General features: G+C 49.2%; 1 non-coding gene across 1 annotated transcript; it reads left to right on the top strand.

Moving 5' to 3' along the window:
* The first annotated feature begins 3,658 nt into the window (after positions 1–3,658).
* Positions 3,659–3,730, top strand: trnah-gug (transfer RNA histidin (anticodon GUG)). Its single transcript has one exon. It is a non-coding gene; the product is annotated as a tRNA-His (tRNA).
* Positions 3,731–13,957: the final 10,227 nt, after the last annotated feature.

Below are 13,957 nucleotides of genomic sequence, written 5' to 3'. Positions count from 1 at the left end.
ATGTCAAGTTTCCGTGGGAGCAAACGGCTGGTGGAAGGCTAGAACGGCTACTTCGTCCGCGTTGGAGAACCATTGCTTCTTGGAGCCTTGCTGTCAGCAGTCGCAGCTGTCATTGGACTCTGAATTCGGCCGTTTTCCGGGACAGCTGGCTGGCCGTCAGCCACTCCGAGCTAGGTAGGGATCCCGCTGTTTCCGTATCCAGCCAATGTTGCTGGCCGGATTTGCGACTCAGAACAGCTCCGATGCAGAGATGGAAATGTCTGTCGTTCTTCGTTGTTTGTCTCTTCCTGTCCTCGCCCCGGCGGGTTAGACTGCCGATCTGCCGTTGCCCTGCGGCGGGAATCTGACTTGTCTTTTCCTCACCTCCGTGGGTTAAGTCTGCCGTTCTGCCGTTGCCCTGCACGGGTAATCTGTTTAGTCTTGTCTTTGCCTCCGCCGGGTAAGTCAGGCCGTTCTGCCGTTGCCCGGCGGATAGGCCTGCCCCACCTTGGTGTAGAGTGACAATTGAATCCCGGCTTCTCGAAGACAAGTCCCTCCTCTATGTCTATTACTGTCCAGTCCAATGTTAATGACTTGTTAAAGAGGAGTCGCAGCTTGTCGAAGGATAAGTCCCGGATCTATGTTGATTTACAGTTTCTAGTCTGCCTCCAAGCTCCAGACTCCGAGGTATTGAAGCCTCAAGCCTCAAAACCCCAGTTTCCAGCCTCAAGCTTCAAGACCCCAGACTCAAGACTCAGGACCTCAGTCACAAGCCTCAAGCCTCAGGACCGGAGACTCAAGGCTCAGGCCTCAAGACCGCTGCCACAAGCCTCAAGCCTCAAGACCCCAGCCTCGTCAAAAGACCTCGAGCTTTAAGCCTCAAGCTGCAAGTACCCAGGCTTCGTCACATCTTCGCCTGGTTTGGGGTCCGAGCCCGAGTCAAGACTCAGGTTCTGGGTCCTCGTTCATTTTCGGGCTCGGAGACCACGCCCAGGCACCTTGTTCCCAATCTCTTGTCCTGGTCCTGATTCCCTAGACTAATCTGCGAACTGTCCCGTCCTTTAGTTTTGCCCGTCATGTTCCTAGTACTTCGGCGTCTGGGTCCTGCAATTGGGTCCATTCCTAACGCCCCCGTATGACAGGGAGGGCCGCGGAAGCAAGTTTGATTCTTTTTTTCTCTTCTGCGTCTCATTGGAGCTCAGGGAGTTAGGACTGCGCAGGCGTGTGGCGTCGCACTGTGAAGCGGGGAAGATTGAAATGGGCAGAAATTCTGAATCGGGTTTCATTTGGAGAAGCAAGTCGGAGGATCAGAACCGGAGTGCGGCGTGAGATATTTTGATATTTTTATTCTTCTTCTCATCGGAGTTCAGCGAGTTGGGACTGCGCAGGCATGTGACGTCGGGCAGTGAAGCGTTGAAGATTTAAAAAGGACACAGCGTTAAACAGCGGGCAGCGGAATTAACCGTGAGCAAAGAGTAGGCTTAAGAGTTTTGGCTCAACGGGCTTAGTCGGAAACGGGCAAGGCAAGGTAGGTTTAGGTTTCAGTTTTTCCTGTTATTTGAGGAAAGTGGAGGTATGAGTATGAGGGCAGCCTTGTTGTTCTCGGTGTCGGATGTAGGAGGTCCTGGAGACTCTAGCCTCCCGGACGTCCACATCTGCGCCAGATGCGGCGAGCTGCAGCTCCTAAAGGACCGAGTTAGGAAACTGGAGCTGCAGCTCGATGACCTTCGTCTGGTCAGGGAGAGTGAGGAGTTTATAGAGAGTAGTAACAGGTAGGTGGTCGCACCGGGGCCACGGGAGGCAGACAGGTGGGTCAGGGTTAGGAGGGGGATGGGGTAGCGTCAGGTACTAGAAAGTACCCAAGTGGTTGTACTCTTTGGAAATAAGTACTCCTGTTTGTGTACTATTGTGGCGGTCAGCCTACCTGGGGGAAGCGACAGTAGCACAGAGACAGTCCCTGTAGCTCAGAAGGGTAGGGAAAGGAAGAGGAAGGCAGTAGTAATAGGGGACTCAATACTTTGGGGTCAGACAGGCGATTCTGTGGACGCCATCAGGCGACCCGCAAGGTAGTTTACTTTCCTGGTGCCAGTGTCCGGGATGCTTCTGATCACATCCAAGATATCCTGAAGTGGGAGGGTGAGGAGCCAGAGGTCGTGGTACATATATGTACCATTGATATAAGTAGGAAAAGGGAAGAGTTCCTGAAAGGAGAATATAGGGAGTTAGTAAGGTAGTTGAGAAGAAGGACCGCAAAGGTAGTAATCTCGGGATTACATTCCTGTGCCACGCGACAGGGAGAATAGGCAGAACCCAGAACCTTGGTCTTGGGAGAGAGGAACGCAAAGCATAGAGCCTTGGACTTTGGAGACAGGAACATCGAACCTTGGTCTTGGGAGACAGGAATCAGAACACAGAGCGGGGACCACTCCTTGGGAACAGGACGCAGGACCCGAAACCATATACAGAAAGCTGAACACGACGAGACAGTTTCAACTCAAGGTAGCGGCAAACGGCCGGCCAGACCTACCTAGCAAAGGCGGGGACACAAGGAGACAGTTCCAAGGAACGAAAAACGGTTCCTTATCTGGTCACAGCAAGGCCCTGGTCTTGCCCCGGCAGTAGAACATGACAGCAAGAATAGGCGAAGGGTACCAGGCGAGGCTCCTGTCGAAGGGTAGCAGGCTTCATCCATGGGCTACAGAGAGAAGGGGAAGGAAAGGGGACAGTCCAACCTCAGGGTAACAGCAAAGACAGCCTGGCTTACCCAACAGAGGCAAGGACAGGAACGGACAGCTCCAAACGCAGAGTAACAGCAAAAAACAGCCTGACTTACCCCACGGAGGCGAGGACAGGATACTGACAAGACGAACTAGCCCCTACACACGAACCCAGGACCACTTATATTCCAAGTCCCCAGACGAGTATCAGTACCTATGATTAAGCCCAAATGAAACAAGGTACAGCCGGAAGACCCAGAGTCCAGAGTCCACGGACCAGACCATGAACCAGAACACGGTCTTCACGGACCGGAACATGGCATCTCACGTCTCTCTCAAGTTACCCAGGTCTCTTATTGTTTTCAGGACTTGCTGCACCAAACGGTGCCAGCTATAAGGATGGGTGCCCTGTAACGACTTCATTGGGTTGTGCAGGGCATCAGAGCATTGGACTCTGAAACCTTAGAGCGCTTGAATTGGTTAATTGTTAACAACATTTATTAAAGGTTTAAGAGTTCGTTGTGTATTTCTCGAGTGTCTCCCTCTTTGCAATGCGGTTTCATGGTGATTTCCGTTTAGGTTTGTTGTTTATTTTGATAGACTCAAATTCTGTGTCAGTATTATTCTTGAAGCAGATGCCCGGTTAACTCCAAACGGAGGGCCTTTACTTTGAGAATGATTCATCTTTCGGTTTCACTTGATGGGGCTACCTCTGTAAAAGCTCTCATTTCTGCCTCTACGTGCCCAAGTCCTCTGCCCAGGACTGATATTAGCTGTGCACACAATGGAACTATCGAACGCAGACTCTGTTTCTCCAGCTGTAGCTACAGGTGAATTGCTGATTATTTCCATTATTTTATGCGCGCGTCTCCGTGGAAACGCCGCAAAGTTAGTGGCAGTCATTGACTGAGTCGCACCGGTGTCAGAGGAGTTAACAGCAGAAAACGCACAGCTGGTGTGTGGCCGTGATCGTATAGTGGTTAGTACTCTGCGTTGTGGCCGCAGCAACCTCGGTTCGAATCCGAGTCACGGCAGGCGTGTGCTCATACATTTATCTTTCAGCAGCGCCCGCAAATTAAACGCTCTTCTTTTGCCGATATTCCGACCGCCAATTTCCCAGGAAGCTGAGTCATCTCTCTCACCAGGAGCTTTCCCCTGGACACATTGTTACTCGGACTAATACACATTGAAACAGTTGGTGCATTTGGAACTGAACGTTCGCGAGAGATCAGCAAGTTCTGCATCTAAACGAGCTATGATGATCCCCGAAATCGCGGAATACAGTAGGTCGGAATACATGCATTACCCCAGCCAGAGCAGAGAATCTCGACTCTCTGATCCAGGCACTGCCGGCAGAGAGGTGCCTTTCACCGCAGTTCTTATGCCTATGAGTCGCCTGTCGCCAATTCATTTTATTGAAAGGGACAGTGCGATGCTGTGCTGATTCTGGACTCGCTTCTTCGTAGTCACACTTGGTTAATGTTACATGGGTGATGAGTTAACACTGACTGATAAAGCATTTTTCATCGACTTCCAAATTAAAACTCATTTATATACTCACCGTCACTGATGTGAAGTGCTCAGAATAGCGGACTGAAAACCAGCTCAGATTGGACTGGACTCAGCTAGCCTCGGGGTGAATGTCAAAGGGCTGTGCAAGTCAAAGAAAGAGGCCGAACCAGAGAAAGAATTGCATTTATAATTGTAGTTTGGTGTAAAGGAAATTAAATAACATATATTTATATATCCACTAATATGTAGCATTATGAGAGGCATAGATGATTTGACAATCATAATTATTTCGCTGGTGTGGAAATAGCAAATACAAGAGGGAAATGGCAGAAACAGGAGGGTCGTGACACGGAGCCTTGACACAGAGACTGGACACGTAGTGATAGAGTTCATAGGTAAATCTTTAAACTGGAGCAAAACTTAGAACACACCGTCCTAAGCAGCAGGGAAAAGTTAATTACCACACTGGAAAAACAAACGATCTGGCAACTAGAGGTCGTAAAGCCAGGGTTATTATGCTGCAGGTCTTGATGGAAACAAGATGTGCCGTCATCAAAGACAATTAGGAGCAAATGGGAAATTAACGCTCGGAACCGAGGCACAATCAAACGAAATTTGGAGAAAATATGGAGTCAATGATCCGGACCGTGACAGGTTAGGCCACATGAGGAGCGTTGTGTGCACTTTTGGTCACTACTAATGAGCGCAGGACTGAGTCACTAAGATGTTGCATCTATCTGCTATAACCAACAGTAGGACAAACCTGTTTCATGTGTTCTACAATATCGAAGGCTTGGGGGTGATCTATGAAATTTCAATAAATTACGATCAGATTAGTCAGGTTGACAATTTGTGGGAGTTCTCTCTGGAAATGTGAGGTGTGATTTTCTTTGAATGGGTCAAATGAGGGCAGACTACATTGTTTGTGACAGAATTCGGAGCAGTGTTGATAAACAGAAGGAACTTGGTTTCCAAAAACATATGTCATTGAAATTTGCCGCCTAAGTTGACCGGATGTTGAGGAGGTGTTGTGTTCACCTTCATTAGACCGGATTGCGTTGAGGAACCACAAGATAGATACGGCTCGATTAATATCTGTTAAACTATGCTTCGAATATTATGTAGGTTTATTTACCTCAATGAAGTAAGGATGCAGAAATTTTAGTGAGGGCGAACAGCAGATTTTCCAGGACGCTTCTTCGATGTCAGATCATGTCTAATGAAGAAAGGATGAGTGATCTAAGGGCCTCCATGTTGATGTGAAGGTTTAACAAGTATTGTTCTCTGGCTGGGTTTGAACCGGAGATGTTTCGGTGAAGTACCGTATCTTTGCCCACTGGACTAGCAGAAAACACTTTGACCAGGTGGACCCAAGTGTACAGAAGACCAGAATCGGGGATGGAGGTGAACTAAACCCTGGGTACACATGCTCAAGGCTGAGCAAATCCGAACGGAACAAAGTAAATTTAAATAGAGAAAGAAGATACAGGCGCACTGATATGTAAAACAAGACACAGGTAAATAGAATCACACACTAATCTGGTGAGGAGGAGCATCACTGTGTAGAGGATTCTGGCGCTGCATGTGGACAAACCGAGTCAAGACAAGAGCACCAGGTTGGACGGCCGGAAGCTGAGGGCCCAGGTCAATCCGGGTGGAGATGGGGAAAGAGTCTGATCGTATCCATGCCTAAGATGTCACGGAAGGAAGCCACGATCTTTCCTCTGAGACTGATGGCTGAAGGGTAATAACTGTTAATGAACCTGGTGATGAGGGTTCTGTGATCCTATATTTTCTTCCTGTTCTCAGCAGCGCCGAAAAAGGGTGGTCTGGGTCGTGACTCCTTTGATGATGGATGCTGCTTTCCTAGAAAAACGCCCCGTGTAGATATGCTCAATGGTGGGGACACCTTAAACATGGTGTACTGGGCCGTATCCACCACCGCTGGTAGGATTTTCCGTTCAAGGGTGCTTGTGTCTCCATACCAGGCAGTGGTGCAACCACACATCTCTCTGTAATAGTTTCTCTCCCACGTTAACTGCTAAGATTATGATGGAGAAGATATTGACTCTGAAAGATGCTTTTGCCATTGACGGGATTGATGTGGGTTGTTCCAGGAACAGTCGCCATACCATCCGGGTGACTGAGGACACCCCGTTCAGAAAAAGATCACGGCGACTGGCCCCTGCAGACAAGGAAGACGTGCGGCAGCATTTGTGTAGGTTGAAGGAAGCTGGGATCATTATGAAGTTCCAAAGCCCTTATGCGTCCCCAGTCGTAGTGGACTGGAAGAAGAATGTGAAGATTCGTATGTGTGCGGACTATAGGACTGTGAGCAGAGGCACCGTTCCTGACCGACATACGGTCCCCAGGGTCGAAGACGCTCTGGACTGCCTGAGTGGGGCGAAGTGGTTTAGCGTGCTGGACTTGAGGACTAGATATTACCAGATCTCAATAAGTGAGACCGATAAAGAGATCACGGCATTGGTATGCCAACTGGGATATTTCCAGTTTGAAAGGATGCCCCAGGGCATATCGGGAGCCCCTGCCACCTTTCAGAGGGTCATTGAGAAAATGGTGCGGGTCATAAACTTGCTTGAAGTGCGGGTATATTTGGATGACCTGATAGTATTTGGATCCACCTTGTAAGAACACGAAGGAAGTCTAATGAAGTTGCTAAACCGACTGAAGGATCAAGGGTTAAAACTTTCTCTGGACAAATGCCAATTCTGCCAGATATCTGTTCGCAATGTTCGATATATAATTTCGCTCAATGGAGCAGCTACAAACCCGGCTAAGATAGAAGAGGGGACCACTTGGCTGAAGACCCAGACTGTGAGCGCTCTGCGCTCGTTCTTGGGGTTTTGTGGATATTACCGAAGATTCGTGAAGGGCTGCGCCAAGGTGATTCATCCTTTCAACCAGCTTCTGCAAGACTACCCTCCTCTGGGACAGTAAGGGGAGACAAGTAGAGGACGGGAGGTTGGAGAACATTTGAACCTGTCAGAGCCCTTGGGATGAAAAATGTGAGGAGGCTTTTCAAACGCTGAAAGATTTGCAGGCTGAAGCTCCGGTGCTGGCTTTTGTGGACCCCCGATTGCCCTATGTGCTACACACAGATGCCAGCCGATAGTGGTTAGGAGCCGACCTGTATTAGGATCGGGGCACCTGCTTGAGGCCTGTAGCGTTTGTCAGTCGGAGTTCATAGCCCTCTGAGAGAAACTATCGCACGCACAAATTTGATTTTTTGGCGTTGAAATGCGCGATGGTGGATAAGCTGAGTGACTACGGGACCAAGTTTGAGGTATGGACGGACAACAACCCGCTCGCCTACATCCTGACCTCGGCAAAACTGGACGCCACAGGCCATCGGTGGTTGGCAGCATCGTCTGTTTATGATTAAAGCCTGAAGTACCAGCCGGGAAGCCGGAATAGCGATGCGGATGCATGAGGACCTGGAGGGGGACGAGGAGTGGGAGGACGTTCCTGGAGCCGTGGTGAACTCTATGCGTCAGTTTGCTATCACCATGCAGGCCACAGAGATGGAGAAGCCAAGTATTGCAGTGCACCCATTGGTGGCCTCCGATGACGCCCTACCCCTGGTTTTCTGTGACCTGACTGCTGCGAAGACCACGGAGCAGCCGGAGTTAAGCCCTGGGGAAGTGGTAGCTGCTCAGCGAGATGACCCGGGCGTTGGCACTATCTGGTACGCAGTTGAAAAGAGGTATGTGGTACAGGTGGAGAAGACACAATACGTTTCAGTGTCTCTGTTACTGAGAGAATGGCCTCAGTTGAGTTTGAAGAACCATATTTTATACCCGGTAACGTCAGCCCCGGACCGACCTCGGCGATGGCAGCAGGTCCTGCCTGAGAAGTATCAGAAGGTTGATTTGAAGTCATTGCATGATGACTTTGGATATCTGGGGGTGGAAACGACCTATGGATTGCTCTAGGACCGGTTTTACTGGCCCTGGATGTAGTCCGAGGTCGAAGAGTACTGCCAGAAGTCGGTACCTATGCAGGCTGCTCCTTTGTTATACTTGAAGAGTGCGGGGTCTTTGGACCTGGTGTGTTTGGGCTACCTGGCCATAGAACCCGACGGCAGCAACATGGCGAATGTCTGAGTCATCACGGACCACTATGCTCAAGCGTTCCCTACCAAGCACCTGAGGGCGACTACGCTGGCAAAAGTGCTATGGAAGAAGTATTTTGTGCATTATGGGCTTTCCCGGCGGATACCTAGTGACCAGGGACGGGACTTTGAGAGTAAGCTCACCTGTGAGTTGCAGGGCATGCTGGGAGTTTGAGAAATCGAAGAACACGCCCTATCACCCGCAGGGCGGTCCCCAGCGTTAGAGTTTTAATCAGACCTTGCGAAACATGCTCGGGACTCTGGAGATCAGCAAAAAGAGCAGATGGAGTCACCATGTTGGACATCTGATTCACTGTTACTACTGTACCCGCAATGAAGCTACAGGATACTCGCCCTATTATCCGATGTTTGAGTGCGAGGCAAGGTCGCCCTTTGACCGCTGATTAGGGACTGACGCGGGTGAAGTATAGCCGGAGTATTATTTGAAGTATATGTCTGATATGCGGAAAGAACTGAAAAGGGCGTACGAGTTGGCTGGGGTGCGGGGACGGCCGACAAGCAGAATCGGAGAAATACGAGAACGTATGACCAGAAAGCGAAGTTCTCCCAAAACCTACCGGGAAACCGAGTCCTCATAAGGAATTTGGGATTTGCTGGAAAGCACAGGTTGGCTGATAGCTGGGCGGCCACGCCCTATGTGGTGGAGACTCAGATCCCAAATCTACCGGTTTTCCGGGTAAGACCCAAGGATGGAAGTGAGGCTGTCAAGATTCTCCAACGGAACCACCTGTTGCCCTTGGGGCAAGATGTGCAGGTGGATCGAGAGCCCATTTGGCGGCTGCACCTCGTACAACGACTCTTCAAAAAGCAGACCTACCCGACCTACTGAGTTCATCAAGCTTTTTTGTACCTCTTGATTTGCCAACAGCATCTGAAGTGCACTTTGTGCTTAAGGACTCTTCATACACGCGGAGTGACGTAAGAGCCCACCCCGTAAGAGAAGGGCCCGCACCCAGCCCCTGTGATGGATACTGCTTCAGAGGATGGTAATTCGGACGACTGGTACATGATGGCGGCCTCTGATGCCTCCGTGATGGAGAAAGAGACTTCTGGCCTTCTCCCACTGGGTGAGACGGGGTAGAAGGGGCAGGTGAATAACAGTCTGTGGTACCGCAGGGCGCTGAAGGAGAGGATGTCCGGCTTAACAGGAGACATACGGTTCCGGAGTCTAGAGGAGTTTGAGTGACCGCTCCCAGGATGGCTCGCCAAGTAGCTCCAAAGAGTCCCGCGTGGTGTCTAAGTGGAAGAATTATAAGAGGGAGTATTTAGGTCTCAGAAAATAAGGAACCCCCCAGATTGGTTGGCCAATGTAGCACCTGGGGAACAGGGTGTGATCTCCACTGTCTTGGGGAGATATGTCACTGTTCTCTGCACTTGGATTGGGCTCAGTGTTTTGCAGGAAGGGTGAGTAAATTATTTGGACGTCATGAGGACATGACTAAATTCGGTGAGGGGAGAATGTAATAGTTTCTCTCCCATGTTAACTGCTAACTTTAATAAAATGTCTTTTCTGTAATGTAAATAACACGGGGTCTCTGCTGTACTCGGCAGCAGCTTGTTTTAGTTATAATTGCTGTTAACGTGTTTACTGTCATGTGGAAGAAGTGTTATTCTTTCTTATGCCTGGGAACCTAGGGTTTCGCGGGTTTTTCGAGCAGGCGACTGAAGAGGATGGACTGATAAATTAACTGAATTGGCTCCTTTATTGTAGTTGTTTCTACTAATCCATCACCAGGAAATAACTATAAAGTGTAATGATTTAATGGCATATTGTGTACTGTCTGATATTTTATGTTGTGGCTCGTACCTGGGTGCATCACACAGTCTCCACACCAACGCGATTACACTGTTGCCGGGGTCAACGCTAGTTTACCCTGGACGAACGTGAGTCAATTAGGTATAGGCTTTACATTGTGCGTTGCTCTTCCGGGATTTGAATTTTGTCGGATACTGTGTAATTCGCCCGGTTCAAATTAGTGGAGATGGACCCGGATAAGATTGAACGCTGGTGTGCGATCGTGGAAGTACGTTTAATCATGCCTGTGCATTAAAGGGGGTGGATATGCGTACCTCGGAGGATGAGCTAATTCGACGTTTGAGTACGATTAAAGCTGTCGGTAAAGTCGAAATCGTAGCCAGAAAGCTTGGTAAATTGGCGGACTCAGGCCTTGTGTTGGTTCAGACTAGTGTTGACGTCACAGCAGTGGGACTACCAACGTGTATCGGTGACCTCGGTCAGGCCGGACCATAGGGCATGCACATGGTCACGGAGGAAGGGTCTGATGGGGCACCAGAGTTGTTGCCTGATGCTGGGGGTGGAGATTTGAGTGATCGGTTCCTATTGTTTCTGAGGTATTAAGGAAGGAAGTGGACAGATTTGGAAAATTTAATTAGTCCCCATCCCCCACGGAAGGGTGAGGGCTCTGATTTGGCATCAGCCATTAACCCCTGGTGAACAAGGCGGCGGGTCTGCGTCAGAAGTTCAGACTTTTCTCAGGGACGTCTCCCACCTCCCGAAGGGGAAGATGATTATGAGTCATGGGTGGAGCACGTCTCTCAGCTGCCAGGTGAGTTACAGTGTTCTGAGGAAGAAGAGCGACAGGGATTGATTGAAAGTTTGTGGTTTGTGGCGGTTGAGGTAGTAAGAGGCGTGCAAGTTAACCAGCCCTCTGCTTCTCTGACTAAGTATCTAAGTGCATTGGAGGAAGCTTTTGGTCTGGCGGGGAGAACGGTGGAGCTTTCTGGGAGTTTTCGGAACATGCGTCAAGAGAAAGGGGAAAAGCTTTCTGAGTATATTTTCCGGCTAAATTGTTTGAGGCGCCGGGGATTCGTTTCGGGGAATAAGATGGATCGGATAAGGATGGACCAGGTAGCGAGGGGAGCACAGAGGCATGACATGATTGCTATGAGACTCCAGCAGTCCCGTAGAACGCGTCCCCCACCCATCATTCGTATAGTTGCTCAGAGAGGTGAGGGAGGAGGAGGACGCATTGGAGTCGGAAGAGGGCTCCTTCAGTTCGGTGCAGTCCTCGGTGGTAGCCCCTTGTGGTGAAGAGATCGGGGCCAGATCCACTCGGGAGATAGTATATAAAGGGACTAACAGAGAGGGCCCCTCCCTGAAGGGACGGAATGCACAACGGCCCTTGGGAGGCCGGGGTCCCGCGAGACGAGGCGTGTGGTATAACTGTGGGGAAGAGGGGCACTTCAGACACGAATGTGAACGGCTAAGAGCTTCTTGGAGGGAGACTCCATGGGTATCCTAGCAGGAGGGGGGATGGGTTCGGGAAACTTAGAGGAGGGAACGGCCTGGAGTCTCTGGGAAAACACGTTTCCAGCAATGTGCCACGGGACCCCGGAGAGGAAAAAACCTTGTCCCAGAAGGACTGGTGGGACCCCGATCTAGCGTGTAGCTACGGATAGAGGGAATAGATGCAAAAGCCATGCTGGAGACTGGGTCACAGGCCATGTTACTGTACCGGTCGTTCTACGATCAGTATTTTCAGAATTTACCCTTTACAGCCATCAGTACACTGCAAATTTGGGGTATCAGTGCTGGCGATTACCCGTACGATGGCTATTTGTCAGTGAAACTGGAGTTCTTAGAGAACTTGGTGCTGGTTTGTTAATTGAGCATAGACGTTACACATAGATGGTTCTGAAAGTTTTAGATGGTATTCCGTCAATTCGGAAACTTCTAAGGAGATACGCCATGCTTTCGTCGTAATGACATTTACATTCTGGGCCCGGAAGGTCCTGTCAAATAGCAACACAGAGGAATTTAAAGATAGTGACCTTCTCCACCTTTGATACTCGGATGATACCAGGTTCTTAGAACTCCTTGGTTTCCCCTGGCTGAAGTAAATAATCATCTCCCAGTACAGATCGACGTTGACTAAGGTTTGGCACCACTCAGCCAGATTTTCAATCTCCCTCCTAACTGCTGATTCATCACCACCTTTGATTCGGCCAACGACAGTGTGTCCTGAACAAACAAATATGACGGGCTATGGGCAAATTCACGTTGAAAGGATGACACATGTGGATAGCTAAATGTTATTTAATTTTCTTTCTTCCAAAGTACAAATATCCTGTTTCGTGGTTGGGCTGCGTACTTGACAAAGTGTCCTGGATAAAATAACTGGTAACAGAGGCACAACTTTCTGAGAGAAGCGACGGACGGAAATTCTGCAAAAAGTAGAGCGCTTATAATCTGCAGAAAGTTCAATGCGTGGAAGTTCAACTCGACTGCCGTGACCCGGATTCGTAGCGGGTTGCTGCGGCCACGAAGCGGAGTACTAACCACTACACGATCACAGCACAACACATCAGCTGTGCGGAATCTGCTGTCTAAACCTCTGATATCGGTGTGAGTCAGTTACTGCCTTTGCGGCGTTTCTGCAGACCCACAAGCAAAATGTACTGGAAATACTCAGCAGATGAGTCATTGCTGTGACAGAACAATCCGAGCAACGGTCAAAAGAACGCTGCAGGAACTCTGCAGGCCAGGCTGCATCTATGGAAGAGAGTAAACAGTTGACGTTTCGGTGCGAGACTCTTCATCAGTTCTGATAGTAAGAGTGGCACGGAACATATCGTGAATGCACTGGGAAAGAGAGCCAAGTATGGGAAGTTCGGGTTCACACAGAAAAAACGGGGCGTTAGAAACTTGATACATTACCGGTTTTGTATGGTGGAGAGAAGTTTGCAATTACTGATTTTGAAAAAGCCGATATAATAGCAAAATCGTATGTCGGTGTATGGACTGTTTCCTAAAATCTCTATTCCGCTCTTACATTCATCCCTCCAAATAATTTACATTCACGTAAATTTCATATTATTATGCACGTCCCAGTTACACACACTTCCTATATCCTCAAATACCAGCGTCAGATCGACAGCAGGTGTTATTTAATTGATTTATCTCTGCACTTCAACCATCATTCAAACACACCAATAATTGTTCTGTCAGAAAGACTTCACCACCGTCTCATTCATATTACTAAAAGAGAGGGACTAACCGGAGCAGGAAATCAAAATTGGAAGACGATATCCTCTACCGCGTTCGGTGTTCAGCAGCTCTGGTGATGGGCGTAATTATGCCTGGTACGGTATAACAAAGAGTTCTCTTAACCTGAACAAAGGATCGGTCAGTTTAACTGACAGTGTTATAGCAGGGCCGGTGGGGGCTTGTGTGTGTGTCCACTCATGCCAGAGTGACGAGTCCACCACAGAAGAACGGTCTAGCTGAAGGACAGAGGGATCATACCTGAATGGCCACAACAGAACGATGGATCAAGAACGTAAAGGAAGGTTTGCCTGCCTGTAGCTGTTACTGCTCTCTCTCTCTCTCTCTCTCTCTCTCTCTCTCTCTCTCTCTCTCTCTCTCTCTCTCTCTCTCTCTCTCTCTCTCTCTCTCTCTCTCTCTCTCTCTCTCTCTCTCTCTCTCTCTCTCTCTCTCTCTCTCTCTCTCTCTCTCTCTCGAAGCATTTTGGCCACAAGTGCGCTTCAATTGTACGAACTTAAAGTCCTGGCAAATTTCTACCAATATGTCAACTTCCAAACCAGAGGAGCGAATATATTACATCTGATCTCCTCC

Source organism: Hypanus sabinus, chromosome 6 (assembly GCF_030144855.1).
Source record: "Hypanus sabinus isolate sHypSab1 chromosome 6, sHypSab1.hap1, whole genome shotgun sequence".
NCBI lineage: Eukaryota > Metazoa > Chordata > Chondrichthyes > Myliobatiformes > Dasyatidae > Hypanus > Hypanus sabinus.
The sequence above is the reverse complement of the archived record's forward strand: the minus strand, read 5'-3'. Positions and strand labels throughout refer to the sequence as shown.